Genomic DNA, 17,208 nt, shown 5'->3' with positions numbered 1-17,208 from the left:
AGGTAAGCTTATTCCATCAATGCTGCAATAATTAGTCAAAATGAATAATTAACTGTGATTAACTGTTTAAATTGCTGTAGTGTGGAGGTGACAAACATATTTGTGACACTTCACAGCCTCATCCAGAATTACAAGATGACTCTCCTTTGTCCCATCTAAGTATCTTCTATACCAAAGTAGATGGCCTTTGAGTTTAGCCTAATTGTCTACCAATGCTGGCAATGAACGTTTATGTCCTCAATTGCACTAAAGGCTTATGCCTAAGCATAAGTTAAGGACAGCTCTGGTGTAAGCTATCTCTGTATGAATTCAGAGACTGTATTTTCAGTCTCTTTTCTTAGCATTCAGGAGGTCTTTAATTCATAATGTATGGGACAGAAAACTGTAGAAAGAATAATGAAGATTATCAGAAAACGGGCAACTGCTTCCTCTTCAATTCATGGAATAGTAATTTCTATTAAAAAAAAAAATAAATAGTTTTCCTACTTGTTTTTATCCTGTGCTGATGTTCCTAAAGAAAAAAGTAGATGACCACAACAGTGATGCACCACCTTTCAATTAAATCTACCGAATGATAATCCATTTTAAATGATTTGTAGAAGTGAAGTTTAATGAGAGCTAAGGCCATCTGTCTGAATAGAATAACCAAGACCACTTCACCTGCAGAGAAATACGGTCCTCTCTTTACTGTAGACCTCAGTACTATATTTATTAACTAGCTTGCAAAACAAATTTATCTTGCAATGGCGCTCATTGCTACATAAGCAAAATTAACATAAGCAAATACAATTACTGCAGGGCTCTACCGCTCTTTCCCATTTGTCTACTTTTTCATTACTAATACTTTATTAGAGAGAAACAGAAGTATTATCAGCAGAAGCAAATTTCTTATGCAAGTTTTCTTAAGAAAGGCATCTAAGATAAGCAGACCTGAATCGATAGTGCTGAAAGGTTACTGGAAGCATACATGCTCCTGCCTTTGAAAGCTAAATCAAAATCCGTTTTGGCCAATTGACATCACTCAGTGTCTCTCTCTTTAGAGGTTAATTTAGTACTAGAAGGAAGTCAGTTCATTTTCCTCTGATCTTTTATTTTGCTCAGTCATGTTTCCTATCAGAAACGATGAACAGCAGAACAGCCTAAGGCAGATGTAGGGGAGAAAGGCGCAACTGTGCTGCACTGATCAAGGGCCGAGGAAATGCTATTTTAGCAGGGAAAGAATCAAAGCCCAGTAACCCTTCTTCAGGCCCTGTCCCTCCTCATCTCACACAGAACTGGAACTCCAAAAGCCTGTGTCATTGCTAAGTTGTAATAACCTGACTGAAGGCACCAGAGAGCCAATTGGAAGCTTCGCTGGATAAAAATCCCCTCCCTGCTCTATAGAGTGAAACCTTCTGTGCTGTAAAGGATAGCTGTTGCCACCCATGTTGGCAAGGTGCTGTATTACAGACTCCAGTAACTGAACAGTTTATGATGGGAAAACCAGACTGAGAGGACTTTAAAGATTACTTATCTGAGCAGCATATGCTTGTGCTTTACTTTCCTTTGCGCACAGCTCTTTGGTCAGAGACCCTTTAAGCGATATTGCTGTGGCATTTTCCCTACTTACAATTTTGATTTTGTTTGACACTTTGATTTAGTCTTTAGCTAATGGGTCTCGTCATCAGTGAGTCAATCTAACCTTCATTGACAAGAGTTATGATGCAATTGCTTGACTGAGATGCACTTTGCAATAAAGGTAATTACATTACTGTTACACTGTAGTTCTGGTTCTGTTCTATTTTGCATTTCTCAGTATAGATAAATCTTAGTTGTTATCAGCATCTTCTATTTTATTGCTGTTCTGCCTTACCTCTTCTTTATTTCATGTGTTTATTCTATATTCAACAGTTTACTTACATGCCTGTAGTGTTGCCAAGAGTTCCCAGGCTTATACTCTTTTTAATCCCTTGATATAACAATATGCTTACTTTCTTAAAAGGAGTTCAGCTTCACTCTTTACTGTATCAGGGAAAATCACTGTGCAAGAATATGACATTTTAGTGAAATTGATTTTACTTGTTATTTAGACCAGCCAACAAGAAGCTCAGCAGAGCAGCTCACCCTACATGCAGCTCCCTCTAACTTCAAACCCGGTTCGCTTTCTTTTTCTTAAAGGTGCTGAATTTGCATTACACATGCTTTTGCATGAAGGAAGCTAGAACACAGATTAGTCTCCTGTGTAGGTCATTCATCATAGATTTCTGTTCCAGGTCAATTACAAACCTGTTTCATTAGTCATTAGGTAAGCATAGAGGTAGAGTGAGGAAAGTGTAATCCCTAATTGCCTTTGACTCTAGTCACTGCAGCCCACAGTATATAGAAAAAGGTTTTATAACAATTTTCTGTCTAGAGACTGTGAGCTGCCCTCAGCCTGCCCACCGACAGTTTGCTGTTCTCAATGTTATTCCAGCAGCTGGGAATTAGTATTTCAGTAGCTGTGAGGGAAAGAATCTATGTGGAGACTGTCTGGTTACACAAATAATCCAAACCCCAGGAAAAAGTACAGAACCATGTGTGTCACTGGAAACAGAGATAAATAACAACCAGCTACCATTATGGGGAAACAAATATGGAACTTTTCCTTTTTAGGGTCCTGTTAATTCTCCATAATGGCAACAGGGCCCATAGGAATAGATTATAAACTTCAGATGACGTTTGGATATAAGGAGGAAATTCTTTCCCGTGAGGGTGGTGAGGCACTGGAATGGGTTGCCCAGGGAGGTTGTGAATGCTCCATCCTTGGCAGTGTTCAAGGCCAGGTTGGAAGAAGCCTTGGGTGTCATGGTTTAGTGTGAGGGGGTTGGAACTTGATCTTAAGGTCCTTTCCAACCCTAACTATTCTATGATTCTATGACATTAAAATTAATTTATCCTGCTGAAAAAAGACAGTAAGCTCCAAGAGGCTTGATGGAACTCAGTTAATCTAAGTTGAATCATGTGTTCTGTCACAAGCTTAAAATCTTACCACCTGTACTACATATTCTTCCTCTCCTTTGTTGCCCTCTTGACTTGTCTCATAAAAACCTTTTTGTGGAAATATAGAGTCATGGAATGGTTTGGGTTGGAAAGGACCTTAAGATCATCCAGTTCCAACCCCCCTGCCATGGGCAGGGACACCTCACACTAAACCATGTTGCTCTGTCCAGCCTGGTCTTGAACATTGCCAGGGATGGAGCATTTACCACTCTTTGGGCAACCTATTCCAGTGCTTCACCACCCTCACAGTAGCTTTTAATTTAGTAATAGTGTTGAAAGCTGGAAGAAAACCAAAAATTATTCTTTCTCAAAATTCAGTGCTTTTTAAGAGAACTAAAAGTTGAACGGGATGATTGCTACCTGTTGAGGGTGGTGAAGACCATTTGTTCTCTAAAAAAACAAGCTACGGGGATTCTGTTATTCTAATAAATTTCAATATATTACAAGTAAAAACATTGTGAAGTAGGAGGGTTTTAATGACACTCTTACTCAACCCATGTAGAAAGAGCAAGGTGCTTCAGATTCCCCAGAACATTTCTTCCCAGCTAAAACAAACAAACATCAAAGAAATGGCTTACTTTGTCTATGTTCTTACTGTTGCCCAGTGCCTTAACCAGCCTTGTATAGTTCTCTGTGATACTTGGAGATTACAAGTAACTGAGGTTTTTGTGGGGTAGGAGCCTGGCAAGTGAGACTGAGTTTGGTGGGTATTGCTCATTTTCTTTGTTTTCTGTTAAGCATTTTTAATGGTCTATTTAAATATAGTGCTCAGAAAAGTAGTGGCTCATCAACTTCTAGAAGCTGGCAATACTGAAAAGAGTTGTTGAAGTACCTGCATGTATTTCTTGTAGGGCACTTCAAGGCTGACCTAAAAACCCTTTTTCTTCTACCCTGACCTTTCCCAACCAGATGATATTGGTGCACACAAATAACAACCTGTGCAGGTTGGCTTGGTTTTTCTTGACTAGGCTGAGTGCAACAAGCCTAGCGAGTGGTACACTGAATTTTGATTTGAAACTGAAGCCCCAGGAGGGAGAGGGTTATTTGACTGCTTCAAACCCACTGAAATGCCAGAAGATTAATTTGAAGGGAGGGGAGAGACATAAAAATCAGGAGCCTGCTATTATTGCTGGAAGACTGAACTTAGACAAGCTTTGTCATCTGTAGCCAGCCAGGTTTCTTTCACGTTTGGATTTCACTACTGGAAAATGCCGAATTAGTCCATCTGTTCACATTTAATTTTTCCTCTCTGCTGGGACATCAGTTGGTCTTCTTGCATGTCACTCAGGCACAGTTCCAGAGTGCCTATACGTAAAGCATTCATTGCTTTTTCCTGAAATAGCAAAAATTATGCCTATTATCCTTAGCTAACAACAGCCTCACAGGATACTCTGTAGCGTAGGGAACATCTGTCCCTAGAATGTGTGTATGCTTCATCTGTGCAATGCTTTTAGTTGTGTTAGATGAATATTCTCCTAAGGAATTAACTGCAAACTCCATGCTGGGTAGTGTTGCTATCCCAAATTATTTCAGCTACACTTAAAATACTCACACTCTGAGTAATGTTTCATTTGAATGAAGAGCAACAAGGGTAATCAAGTGAAGCTTGCACACACTTTAAATTAGAAGAAATTTTAAGTGGTTTATAGAGGATTGGATGAACTGTGTTTAAAGAAAAAAAAGGCACTTTAAAAGTACGATTTACAAGGGTTTTTTTCGTTATATCCACTAGAATCTGTAACTAACTGAGCATTTACTTTAAAATTTTCTTAATCTGCTGACCTACGAGATGTCCATCAGTTGTGACCATGATCTGAGGTCATCTCACCACTTCAGGTGATTGTGGCTGTTAATTTTCCAGCATGGTCTGTATGAGGAGTATGAAAACAGTGTGATACTCATTCTAGTTTTAGCAACTGAAGTCAGGAGTTAGTTTAAACTGATTTGCACAAAGAGGTAAACACTCCTAGAGAATGATGTGCTCCATCCCTAGTGTAGGATAAAATGATAAAGTCCCCTCTGAAAGTATCACCTCTCTCCTGTTATTACTAAGGGTCCTTAGATGATAAGGCTGTGCTTCACCACTACCATAGTCAAATACAGTAAAGCTGAATCCATTTTTCCCCTGACACTTATAACAAGCCTTAAAGACAAGGGCAAAACCAGTTGCTCTACTCAACGCTGTTGCAGTCAGCAGGAAACAGAGGTTTTGGCCAGGATTTTGTTTATTGCAGGTTAAAAACACACTGATTCTCAACACAGCAATTACAGTGGCCAGTTAGAAGTTGGTTTTGACTCTTGTTTCAAGATAAAGTCAACTTGTGCCCTTTTTCTGAAAGAAAAGTCACGAACTTGTCATGCATATAGGCATAAAAGTGAATTTTCTGTAATCTTTCCTTTTTTTTATAATTAATAATTTAAAACTTTGCAAAACAATTCAAGAAACCAGCAGAAACACAGGGAAATTCCACCAAAATGACCTCTGTTAGCCCCAAAATTAGACATGGTTAGCAGCAGTGTTTAAAATCAATATGTAAGAACTAGCTCTGTTCCTGGAAGCAGTCACTGCTTCAAATTGTGGGTTAGGAAGTCGCTGCTCCTGGGACATAACACTGTCAGGCACTGAAGTTTTCCAGATGCCACTTGGAAGTTTCTTCTGTGAACATGATGCTCTCTACAGTGTAGGCCAAGAAAGTTCATCCACAGCCTGTTTCCCAGTTCTTGGAAAGAGCATAGGATTGGTGGCAGTAGGATACAGCACAAACAGGTTCTTTAAGACACACGCTGGTATTTCACAGCGTTAAACAAACAAAGTACTTGAATAGCCTGATAGCAGTGATATTGCTCCTTACTCTGCATATACATTGTTCTCCACTGTTTTGATGCTTCTCCTTGCTGAGCATTTGAGTAAGCCCCTAAAGTCACAGTAAAGCAGATCTCGTGCTGCAGGGAGGTCGTGGTGCCACATACGCCGTGTATTAGTGCTCTGAAAGAGGTACATGAGGCAGACTTGAGTGTTCAGTTTTATTTATGTGTGTATAGGCTGATGCACCCATTAGCAGATACTCTGCTTCCATGAGAAATCAATCTGAATTTGACCTTGTGCACAAATATACTGTGAAAATCAATTGATACATATCTCGTTCATTTAGCTTCCCAGGCTGTGGAATACTCTTAATTTCTTTATATTTCCTTCTGTCTTCTCTGTGCTCTCCACTCCCTAAGGAATTCAGTTTAATGCTGCTTCCACCCAGAAACTGGATAATGTCCTGGGTTCAGCAGTAGCAGTCATTTTTCTCCTTCTTGGAGAAACTGCAGAGAAGCAGTCAGGGAATTGCATAGTTACTTAAATTACCTGATAACCCTGATTCCTATCATTGCTAGAGCTTTTTCTTTCAGTGGGTGGGAGCATGAACCCATTTTTGCTAGCTCAGTCTTTTTGTGAATAACTTTCTTTCTACAGCACATTGAAAACTCGCACAGCTAGAGCTTAGTTATCCTTCCACTCCCTGCCTGTGTGCTGGTTAACTAATGACACTGGCGTTTTTACAGAAGTAGAAATTAATAGCTATGAAGACAAGTCGTGCATAAGAGGTAGCAACACATCCCCAGGTCCAGTGCCTCTTCCCTACTACATATTGAACGGCCTGAGCTGCTTCTCGGGATAAGCAGCAACTGTTTTGGTTGCTTTTCCTCAGAGCTAGTTCTGCCAGGGGTCTGGTGCTGGTGAGCCCTCCCAGCCTTTTAAGGCCTCAGCTGAATTCTCAGCTCCTAACTTGTCTTCAAAGGATAGCTCAGTCATGGAGTAAGAAATACTCATGCCTCCATTTCTTCAGCTTATAGATCTTAACCATTCAACAATGTGTGCTTCTGGCTCCCCATCAGTTGCAGTGCATCCAGCGTATCCTATTTGCAAGCAGGGATTGATAATGTTTTGGTGGCTGTTAGGAATTCTACCCCGTAGGTGTTTGCCTTGCTGGGATAACTCAGTTACTTGTATGGCAAGTGCTGACCTGCTTTGCACTGTCACCTGGTATACTGGGAGAGAGTAAAGCAGTGCTCTTTGCCTTGGTAGGAGAGATTAGTAGGGATCATGGAGAGAAGGGACGGAGCAAGAATGAGTACTTCAGTCCCAAAATAAGCTGTCTCCACTTGGAGATCACCCTGGAGAGGTGTCTAGGACAAGTGTTGCTGCATTCCTGCCTTCTCTTCCTTGGGCTGCTTCCAACCTGTTTTCAGAACTGGCTTTCTATTCACCTGTTCCCTTTGCTCTTAGAGTATTTTGCGGTACTCCAAGGATGCCTAGGTACACTGTGCATAACTCTATCCTCTGTCACCTGTATGCATTACATCTCGTCTCCCCAGGAGCAAGTAAACAGCTTCAGTAATGCCAGAACAGACACATGTATGTGTGAACATGGAGAACTCTGTTTATGTATACATTGACACGGAAGTATTTTGCTGTCAAGTATTCTTCCACGTCAGTGACGATGCATATGTGTTGTTCACTGCGTTAACAAAAGAAGGCCAGGTTCTCTCTGCCTTAATAACTACACAGTTCATTAATCCATGTTAATTTCCCCCAGTTCAGGATCTGATTGCATCCTGGCTGTCAATATAGCACAGTGCTTGTGACTGGGCATCATCTACCTATCCTACTTCATCCTAGGTTAATTCGGATGAGCCCTTGATAGCGCAATTGCTCATCTTCTGTGTCTTTTTGCCTGTGCCTCACAGGGGCAGTTGCCCACAGTTTTGGAGCTGTGTTTCAGAAAGCTCTGCGGTGTGCAGTCTCCTGTGCAGCCTCCTGCCTTTTGGCACTGAACCAAGACCCTCCAGGACTGACAGCTATAATAGAAGATGATGTATTACACCTACTAATTTCTGGATTACTGCACAGCAGTTTACCTATTTAAATTCTTCTATGTGGTTGGGGCTTGCCATGGATTTCAAACAGCTGTTTCCAACCAGTGACACTTCCAGAAGTCAATAAAGCTAACTGCAAATTGACCATTGACTAGCAGGGGGAAAAATAGCAGGCAGAAAATCAACTGTCAGTGATGCACAGAAGATAGCCCAGCATCCCCTGCCCTGAAGTGTGGAGTAACACAGGCTTGGTGGGTTTTTAATCTTTTCTGTGGGACTGAATTTCTAAACTTCTTATGGATACCTTAAGTCATAAATCAAATTTGAACTTCTTAATTCCAGATCAAAGTATGCAGAATAGAATACTTCTCTTTCCTGGCGAAAGCGCTATTGAATAAGTTATGACAAGGAAGGGGAAAATAGTTTTTTCCTTACAAGCAGTACTCACTAACTGGGATTCACCTGTGTATTGCTTCCCACTTCTGCTGCCATGGATAACATGGGTTTCCACTAGGTTTCTTTCTGCATCTCTTCTTTCTCCTGGGACATCTTTAATTTCTCCTTCAGGTTTTTTCCTTACATGACACTAAATGAATAGGTTCATATCTTTTCTCGCATACATTTTAATATATTTCAAGTAGAGTCTATCCTGCCCATATAAATTGCAGAACTGTTTTGTTGTAGCTTTTGACAACCTCATTAGTTTGTTACCAGTGGCAATTCACTGCAAACCTGACAAGAAAACAAAATCCAAACGTATTGGTACACCACTGAGAGCCAGGCAAAGTAACCATAAAGAAATTAAGTTCCTTGTTATTTTTTTCTTAGTAGGAATTAATGTGAGAATGGAAAAGGTTAAATAGGAATTTGAAGAACACATGCATCTTCTGTTCAACCTAGGTTTACACATTAATCGTAGCTCAATCAGTGCATCCATTCCTTAAAGACTGCAAGATCTTGTGGTCTATGAGAACAGAATTTCACTACAGACACAGGTTCCCTTTGTAACTTCTCCCCTTTGTGGGGAAAAAGAGAAGCAAGACCTGAGCTATGTCTTTTAAGCCAGTCCTTGAGGAAGTCTTGTCAGCATGATGAGTGAGAGTTTAGAAAACAAACCTGTGCTCATCAAACACAAGTTTGAGGTGGAAAACTATTTTTGCTGGAAATTGCAAGCAAAGTGTCCAGTTAGAACTCAACTGGATCGAAACTTCAATGAGAGATAAAACCCTAACTGCTGTGCTAAAGTGGTTTTGGTTGACTTCAGTGGTCTGATGCGTTATTTGACAGTGTAGGCTAATACTTGCGGTTCATTGCCAGGGGCATGTGGTAGAAGGTTATAAAAGCAGATTTTAACCTTCTAAGGGCTACATGCCCTTCACTCAGTGCAGAGAGATGCTCCTAATTCTCTAAATTAGGCTCTGAAGAGAATAATGCAGGACAAGCATCTCCATCCCACTCTCCCTTCGTCCCTCCCCTGGATAATAGATGAGGCTTAAAGAGATTAGCCTTCTCAGTCTAGAGCAGAGGATGGCAAACTGTCCCCAGCATATCAAACTGACAGGATTTGGAAATCTCCATAACTGACCATGAAAAAGGTGTGTTGATAATAAAGCTTGCAAGTGTGATGGCTGCCTTCAGCCCTAATGTGAAAGGTAATTTGCAGAAGCTAATTTTCTGGCTCTTTTTTTTCCTGAAAGGCCCATAAAAGCACCGATTGGTTTTGCTGGTGATCTGTCAAGCTGCAACTGGACTGAAATCACTGCTTTATTTCACACAGCCCATCAAATAGTTTTCACCAGTGACTCTGGTTACATCTGAATCACTGACCTGGAAAAGCTCTGAAAGTTGCTGCCAATTCCCCAGAGCCATCCAGATTCCCAGTGAGAGACAATTGCATGGGAGACCAATTAAAATAGCATCTGTGAATTAAATAAATCTATAAAAAGCATGTCTTTTCCCCTGCGCCAAGCAGCAATGTAGATGGAAATTAGCAGAGCATTTTTTAAATGCCTGATGAACAAATAAGTCTCCTGAGGAAGGGGGGCCAGAGATAAACTTTATCCTGTATAAGCTTGAAATAATGAAAAAGCAAACGAAGTCAAACAGTAGGAGACCTGTGCCCAAGCAAGGTCTCTGCTCTTACCTTCGATGCTGCCACAGCTGTAACGCTGCCCTTGTGCAAATGAAGAACAGGCCTCAACATGCAGATCAAAGGGAAATTTGCTATTGACCATTTTCTCTTTATTTACAGGCTTTGTTGCAGGTTGGCACTGGTAGAAATGGGAATGGGCAGGAACGGACTTTATCTTGAATCTTGATGTGGTGAAGAAATGTGATTTGTGGGAGGCCCTGGAGGCAGAAGGGGACTGCAGATTCAGAAGCAATAGGAACTTCTATCCCCTGTGAAATACAGGTACTTTATAATTTGCTGGCAGTGCTCAAAAATACAACTGCCTGGGTAAATGCCGAGGGAGTCCTTTGAAATATGATCCAAAGCAAAATTCATTTTAACATTTTGCAAGGATTTTTTTTTTTTTTTTTTTTTTTTTTTTTAGGAGGAAAGAAGAGAAAGAGGCATTTTTGAAAACCCCATTTTATTTATCCCATACTGCCATGTTGGACAGAGCCTTGAGCAATATGATCTAGCGTGAGACGTCCCTGCCCATGGCAGGAGGTTGGAACTAGAGGGTCTTAAGGTCCTTTCCAACTCAAACCATTCTATAATTCTATGATTTTGACTTGTTTAATGCTTATAATTTTATCATTGATGTTGCCATTTGTTCTGATTTGGGATTTTTGTGTCCCAGCTTCATTTCAACTGTGACTTTTTTAACACAGCAAAAGGTTCTTTCTATTTCAAAATAGCCCAAATGTCTACAGAACTAAACCAACTTTTTTTTTAAATGTCCCCATTAGATACTTCTGATATACTTATTATATTTTCCTCTCCAATTTGGACCAGAGCCACGTTTCAAATCTCTCTATCTTTTGAGGAACAAAAATTCCTGTTTCGCACACAACACCAGAGATCTTGTCATTTCTTCTAGTCAGAAGAATGATTAATGGTGTCACTGCTCTTTGGGAGCAGTCCAGGGTGGATTAACCCCCTAGTACTAAATCAAAACTGTACAGACAGCTTAGGATATACAGTATTTTTCTGTTTCTTTTCCTTGTGTTGATGTTTTTTCACTGCTCCTTAGACTATAAGGACTTCTATGCAGTCCTATTTTTCATTTGAAGCCATAAATGCATGGTTTTGATCATTTAATCATCTAGTATAATTTTAGTGCTGCCATAGTTGTAATCGATAACCTTGGGTTTTATAGGTTTGATCAATTGCTTGTATCCCAGAGGTAAGTGTAAGTATTTCTAACCAAAATTGATTGGCACTGTAAAAGAGAGCTTTTATAGGAAAACTGAGCCTATTTATATTCTAAAGTTTATTTTCCTTTAAATCAAAACAGGTCTATTTATACGCAGTTAAGTTGTACAATTTGATTGTGTTTCTTATAGCTTGCATTGGTAATAATACAGGTGCAAGAGATGCTCAATATATCAAAGAATAAGCTTTGTATATTCTGCTGTCAAACTGCAGGCATGGAAATGGACAGTTTATAGTGATTGGGAAGACAGTTGGTGAACGCAGGTGTTTCTAAAGCTCCTGCCTCTCTATAGCTATTTGTCTTGCAACAGGCACTTGCCAATAAGTCCATTTTCATGGTGCTCCTTGCGACCTCTAATTTTCTTCCCTGCTTTCTTGCCATTTGCCAAAGATGCTGAGCCACTGCTTGCCAAGACAGAACAACCCCCTGCAATATGGCCATGTGCGTTCTCCACCTAGAGCTAAGGCCCAAGCAGGTCTGTAGCAGATTGTCCTGCTGCTTTTTGGGACCTCCAGAGCCTGCTGGGTGACAGATTTCCTTGAAGTTTGTCAGTGAACAGATTTGCTACCCACAAAAGTACAGACTGCCTCGTGCATGGCAGGTTACTTCACGTCAGATTTGTCGCTAGACAAGATATAAAAGATAAAATTAATAGGTTTATCTTAAAAGCGTAACTTTGCAAATGTGGAACATAATCATTTTGAAGCAAAATGTGTGGGTTTTAATGTTTGATTGCAACTGCTCTAGAGGCTCTTTTGGTTTAAGGAGCTGTCTAATTACACTCTATAGCTCTTCTGGTCTTATTGGTAAGGATAAGACCGGGAAGATCCAAGATGAAGCATAGGCAACCTGGCCTTTTTCAAGCTCTTGTTTTATTAACTCTTCTTCTCCATTGTTGAATACTTGTTCTGGTGATCTTGTTTGCTAGAAAATGGCATTGAAGCTTACATATTGCTACATATTTAGGCTACCATGCTGCCATTAATCTGCTAATGTTTCTTTCTGGCATAATGTAATTCTATCTCTATTTTGCGGCTGCCACAGCCCAGGCTCTTTATGGCACAATTTGGCAAGCTCTTAACAGACTCCAGCTCTTTTTCATGCATCAGAACCCAAAATCTTGGTACGTATCTAAGTATGGAACTGCATTCCTGGAAAGCTTTGCTCAAGTTGAGCATGCCAGGCTTCTTAGAGCCTGGCACTACCATAGTGATCTCTGGAGGACTACGTTGGACTCTAAGGGCTGGCAGAGTTGAAAGGGTACACTGTTGTGTTGTTCTCATGGACCTGCATGTGCAGACTTGTCACCTGCTGTGTGATGCATTGCATCTCTTTCATTCAATCCAGCTTGAATGGAATTACGCATGAAAAAGACAAAAATTGGATGTCTTTTTAGCAGAAGATGATGATGCTTCTGAAACAGCTTGGGTAAAATATAGGAGCATAATTGGAAAAGAAGTTCTTTGCTTGGTGAATGTCTGGCTTGGGTCTAAATCACTACAGCCCTGTGACTCCACTGAGTTCTGGATCCTGCCCTTTATTGGTTTCCCTGTGTACATGTACATGGATTATTCTTAATTTTTTTCCACAAGATGCAGAGAACTGGGAATGTTGCAGTGCCTTCCACCAAACAGTAACACATTCAACCAATCTCTTACTTTATCAGATTCTATCTCTGGAGTTTACTTGCTTTTTGCAGACAAACTCTCAGTTCTTTCCAGGTCTATTAGCTATCATTTGAGAAAGGGAAAAAATGAAACACGTTGTGATTACATCCATTGATCTCACACTTTAATCTTTGCTGCTTAGATGCAAGTATGTCCTGCATAAGCCTTGATGGTCACTGAAGATTTATAGAGCTTGAAAGGATTAACTCTGAATTCAAGCTCATGGTACGTTGGGTTTTTTTCTCTTTAATATTTAGAGTTTGCCTTATTATTCAGTGGATAACTGCCTCCTTCAACCAGGTTCTTAAAAGCACACGCATAGAAATAGACCTACTATCCTATTTACTCAGGCATGAAATCATATTAACATTAACACTTCATAAGCAAACCATATTCTGTGCATAGATGATATGTTAGTGCCCTGAACGAAAGGTGATTTTTTCTTATTCTCCAAGTCTCAGAGCAAATTAAAGCTTGTCCATACTGACTGTTTCTGACTGACGGGAAGCTTATGATATGTGCCCCCCTCCAATAAATAAACAGGTATTTTTAAAGTATTTACAAAAGAGTTCTTCATAGAAGATTATATATCATGTAGTCTTAAAGGAAACCTGATCCAACTCTTCACAGTCTTGATGCAAACTTGAGTATTTCCTAGGGGCCCCTGAAAGTCCCTGTGTCAAAGGGAAATTACAATATTTGCTCAACAAACCTCATGTCTTTGACTTTATAGCCGGAATTTCTAATGTCTCTTGCTGTCTTGCACCAACATGTCCCTAAATAAGCTTAGCAACAGCTTTTGGGTTATATGACCAAGATGCAAATGGCAAGAGTAGAGTCAGACGCAACCAAAGAAAGAGTAATGTGAAGTCTCGGATACCATGCTAAAAAATTACATTGAGAGCCTGAACAGAATCACTAACTTCATGACACTTTCCCATTTTGGCTTCCCCCTTTTTGGCCTTCTAAAAGGAATTAAAATTAAACTGAACACCTGTAGCTATGAACACGCATTGCACTTGGCCCTTGATCACCATCCTTTACTGTTTGCTGTCTTCTAACGTTGCTTTCAGTTTACTTGAATTAAGATAAACTCAGTCACCTCCATCCATCCTGCGATGCTGTGATGATACTTGATTGCTTATGCTATTGCACTAGATTGGTCTCGAGTACTGCTTTTAACCCTGAGTACAGTGCTGGTCAGACTTCCAATCTCGTACCTCCACTGAAAATTGGATATGCTGAACAGGGAAAGGAGCAATCCTAACTAACCTCTGCCAGAAAATGAAAAACATGCCTAACATCCCAAAAGGAATGAGGGCTACAGCTAATAAGTCTTTGCTGTTCCAATCACCTGGCCAGCATTTCCAAAGGCTGCATTCCTAGTCTTTGTGAGATCTGCAATTGACTCGGCCATGGATTTGGAATAGGAACCAAGCTCTGGGAAAATGGGGTGGGGAAAGGGACGGACTGAAAACCACAAACAAGAAGTGATCTGTCATGGTCTTTAAGTGCACTTCTTCCCTAAATATTAGGTTCTTCAGCATTAATCAAACAGTGTTAAGCAAAATCCATCATACGCTGTGTGCTGAGCTACAGCTATACTCTGCTATTTTCTATAACAGTTAGCACTGTGCTTCCAGAAGGTGGCACCAATTGTTGTTCAATGGGCAACACACTTACCATATTGGCCTTCATAAGGCAGAAAGGGTAAAGTTTTCATTGTGCTGTATTAAAAATGCACAGACTTACAGAAATTTGATGTTAAATAAAAGCTTGACTAAAATGGCCACATGCCTGGGGCCCTTCTGACTTAAGGGATGAGGTGATTTAAGGCAGCTGTAATTATCAAAGTGTTTATCAGAATAAGTCATCTTAATCTAGAGCCATTTATAAGTAGAAGCCACCATCATCTCTAGGTCTTGATTTCACAAGTATCTCTAGGTCTTGATTTCTTTCCTAACTTGGACCATAATTTTTTCCTTCTAGAAGGGCTGCTGCATGGACCAGTGTCATCAGGTCCTTGTTGTAAAGCTTCATCAAGTATTCATTTATGTTAATAGTTCTCTTAGGTAGTGGGCATCATAGCATAGGAGAAAATCAATGATGATTCTGATGTAAATGAAGTCTGCGTCCTTCCGAAAGAGGAGGGGCATTTTTGGGGAGTAGATGTTTACTGCTATTAGCTTTATCTGTTATTGCTTGAATAGTTCTCTTGGATACACATCTGTTCTTTTACAGCCTTATGTGGTAGTGACACTATTACAGAGCCTCTTACATGTTTAGGAATTTAAACGAATGTGATCTGTATGAATGACCTTTCCAATTTAGCAGAGCCTTGTTAGTCTGGCTTTTCATTCAGTTCTCATTAGCTGATCCAGTGAGGGAGCTTGGTTCCATGTGGACTGTACTGGATACAAAGGCCCAGCCATGGCTGGAAAAGCCCTTTTTAGACTTTTACTTTAGAAGTAGCCAAGTCACTTGAGATATGCACATGTTGGTGCTGGACAGCAATGGGGCTTGATTAGCTAGTTTCTGTACTATCCCTTATCTCTCCTTCAGCTAGTTTCTGTACTATCCTCTGTCTCTCCTTCCAGAAATAAATTTGACAACATAAGCTGAAATACCCCAAAATAGCAGAGGAAATGCTAAAAAAGGGGGGAAAAGAGAAAATCTGCTCTCAAAAGCTGTGCTCCATCAGGTGGACTGTAGTGAGCAATGTATGTGCCAATAAAGAAATACTGGGGTGTTTTATTGCCCAAAGAAAAATGGTTTTAATCAGCGTTTTTCTCCAGTATATTTTTAAAAGGGCATATTAGAATATTCCAAAAGTTAAGTGCCTCGAGCCCTGATATGTTTAGGACCAATACTATAATTGCATACAATTTAATCTCTTTCATTCCAAATTATCATTAAGGGATGTCATGCTTGTAAAGCCAGCAAAGGTTTACGCCTGCTGTGGTTTAGGGGGGATATAAAGAAAAAAAAAATTAAATTTCATATATATATATACACACATGTATACATTTTTGTATTTTATTGTTGTATATATATATGAAAGAAATACATAAAAGGTTTAGCAAGAAAAATAGGAAGTTGACAGTCACGCTGATGTGGTGAAAGCAAAATATACTAATACCTGTTTGCCAGAGGCTGATGTTACAATAATGGGCACGGATATCTTAGCAGCAGTTAGAACATTCCAGATTCAGTGCCATGTGTTCCTGTCAAAACCGTTGGAACATACAGGTTTGTGTGCTAATAAAACTGCTAATCTTTGTGGTTCCTTGTGAGTCTGGAACTTCCAATCATCTTTCTCTAATTCTGTTTTTCAGCATCTGGGGTTTTTTTTTTGGTTGGCTTGTTGGGGGTCTTTTTTGATTAAAATCATTAAAATTTATAGTTGTTCCTCCTCAACTTGTCTTCAGAACTGGCATAAAACCCAGTTAATTTGTTGTTCTGTCTAAATAAGTACAAAAATACATAAAGCTTTCTTAATAATGTTTGGTAGGAGCAGATTTTAAAGCAAAACAACCCTACCAAATCTACAAATGTTGTTAATGCTGTCTTATCGCTTTCAACAGCTCTACGTCTCAACCCTTTAGTTGCTCTTCTAAGATGTACCCATATAGGCTTAAGTTCCATGTGCAGCATTGTCGTGGTTTAAACCCAGTCAGGTAACTTGTTCACTCACTCCCAGTGAGTGGTGCCAAGCTGACAACAATCAAGGTCCGTGTTCGTCTCCCCCCCCCTCCCTGCACCGGGGCTCTCCCCTTCCCCGCTCCCGGAGGAACGGGGAGGAGGATCGAGAGAGTGCAACTCCTACGGGTTGAGACAAGAACAGTCCAGCAACAAATCACCACCGCTACTATCAGCTAAAACAATGATAAGGGAAAATAACAAGGGAAGAGAATACGATACCACCGGCCAAGAAAACGAGTTCCACCCGGAAGCCCCTGTCCTTCCGGGCAACTCCCAGTTACCCCCCACCCCGGGCATGACGTGCTGTGGTATGGAATACCTCCCCGGCTAGCCCGGGTCAGGCGCCCCGTCTCTGCTTCCTCACAGCTTCCCCTCCTCCCTGGCAGAGCATGAGCCTCACAAAGTCCTTGGTCAGGGTAAACATCACTTAGCAACAACCGAAAACATCGGCTTCACCAACGCTGTTCTCAAAACTAGAAGTCAAAACACAGCACTGCACCAGTTAACACAAAGGAAAAAACATGACTGCTACTGCTGAACCCAGGACATTATCCACCCCTTATTCCATACCA

The sequence above is a fragment of the Pezoporus flaviventris genome, unplaced genomic scaffold (assembly GCF_033815535.1).
Source record: "Pezoporus flaviventris isolate CSIRO_AGI_PZ_B2104156 unplaced genomic scaffold, CSIRO_AGI_Pfla_v1 ptg000031l, whole genome shotgun sequence".
NCBI lineage: Eukaryota > Metazoa > Chordata > Aves > Psittaciformes > Psittacidae > Pezoporus > Pezoporus flaviventris.
The sequence above is the reverse complement of the archived record's forward strand: the minus strand, read 5'-3'. Positions refer to the sequence as shown.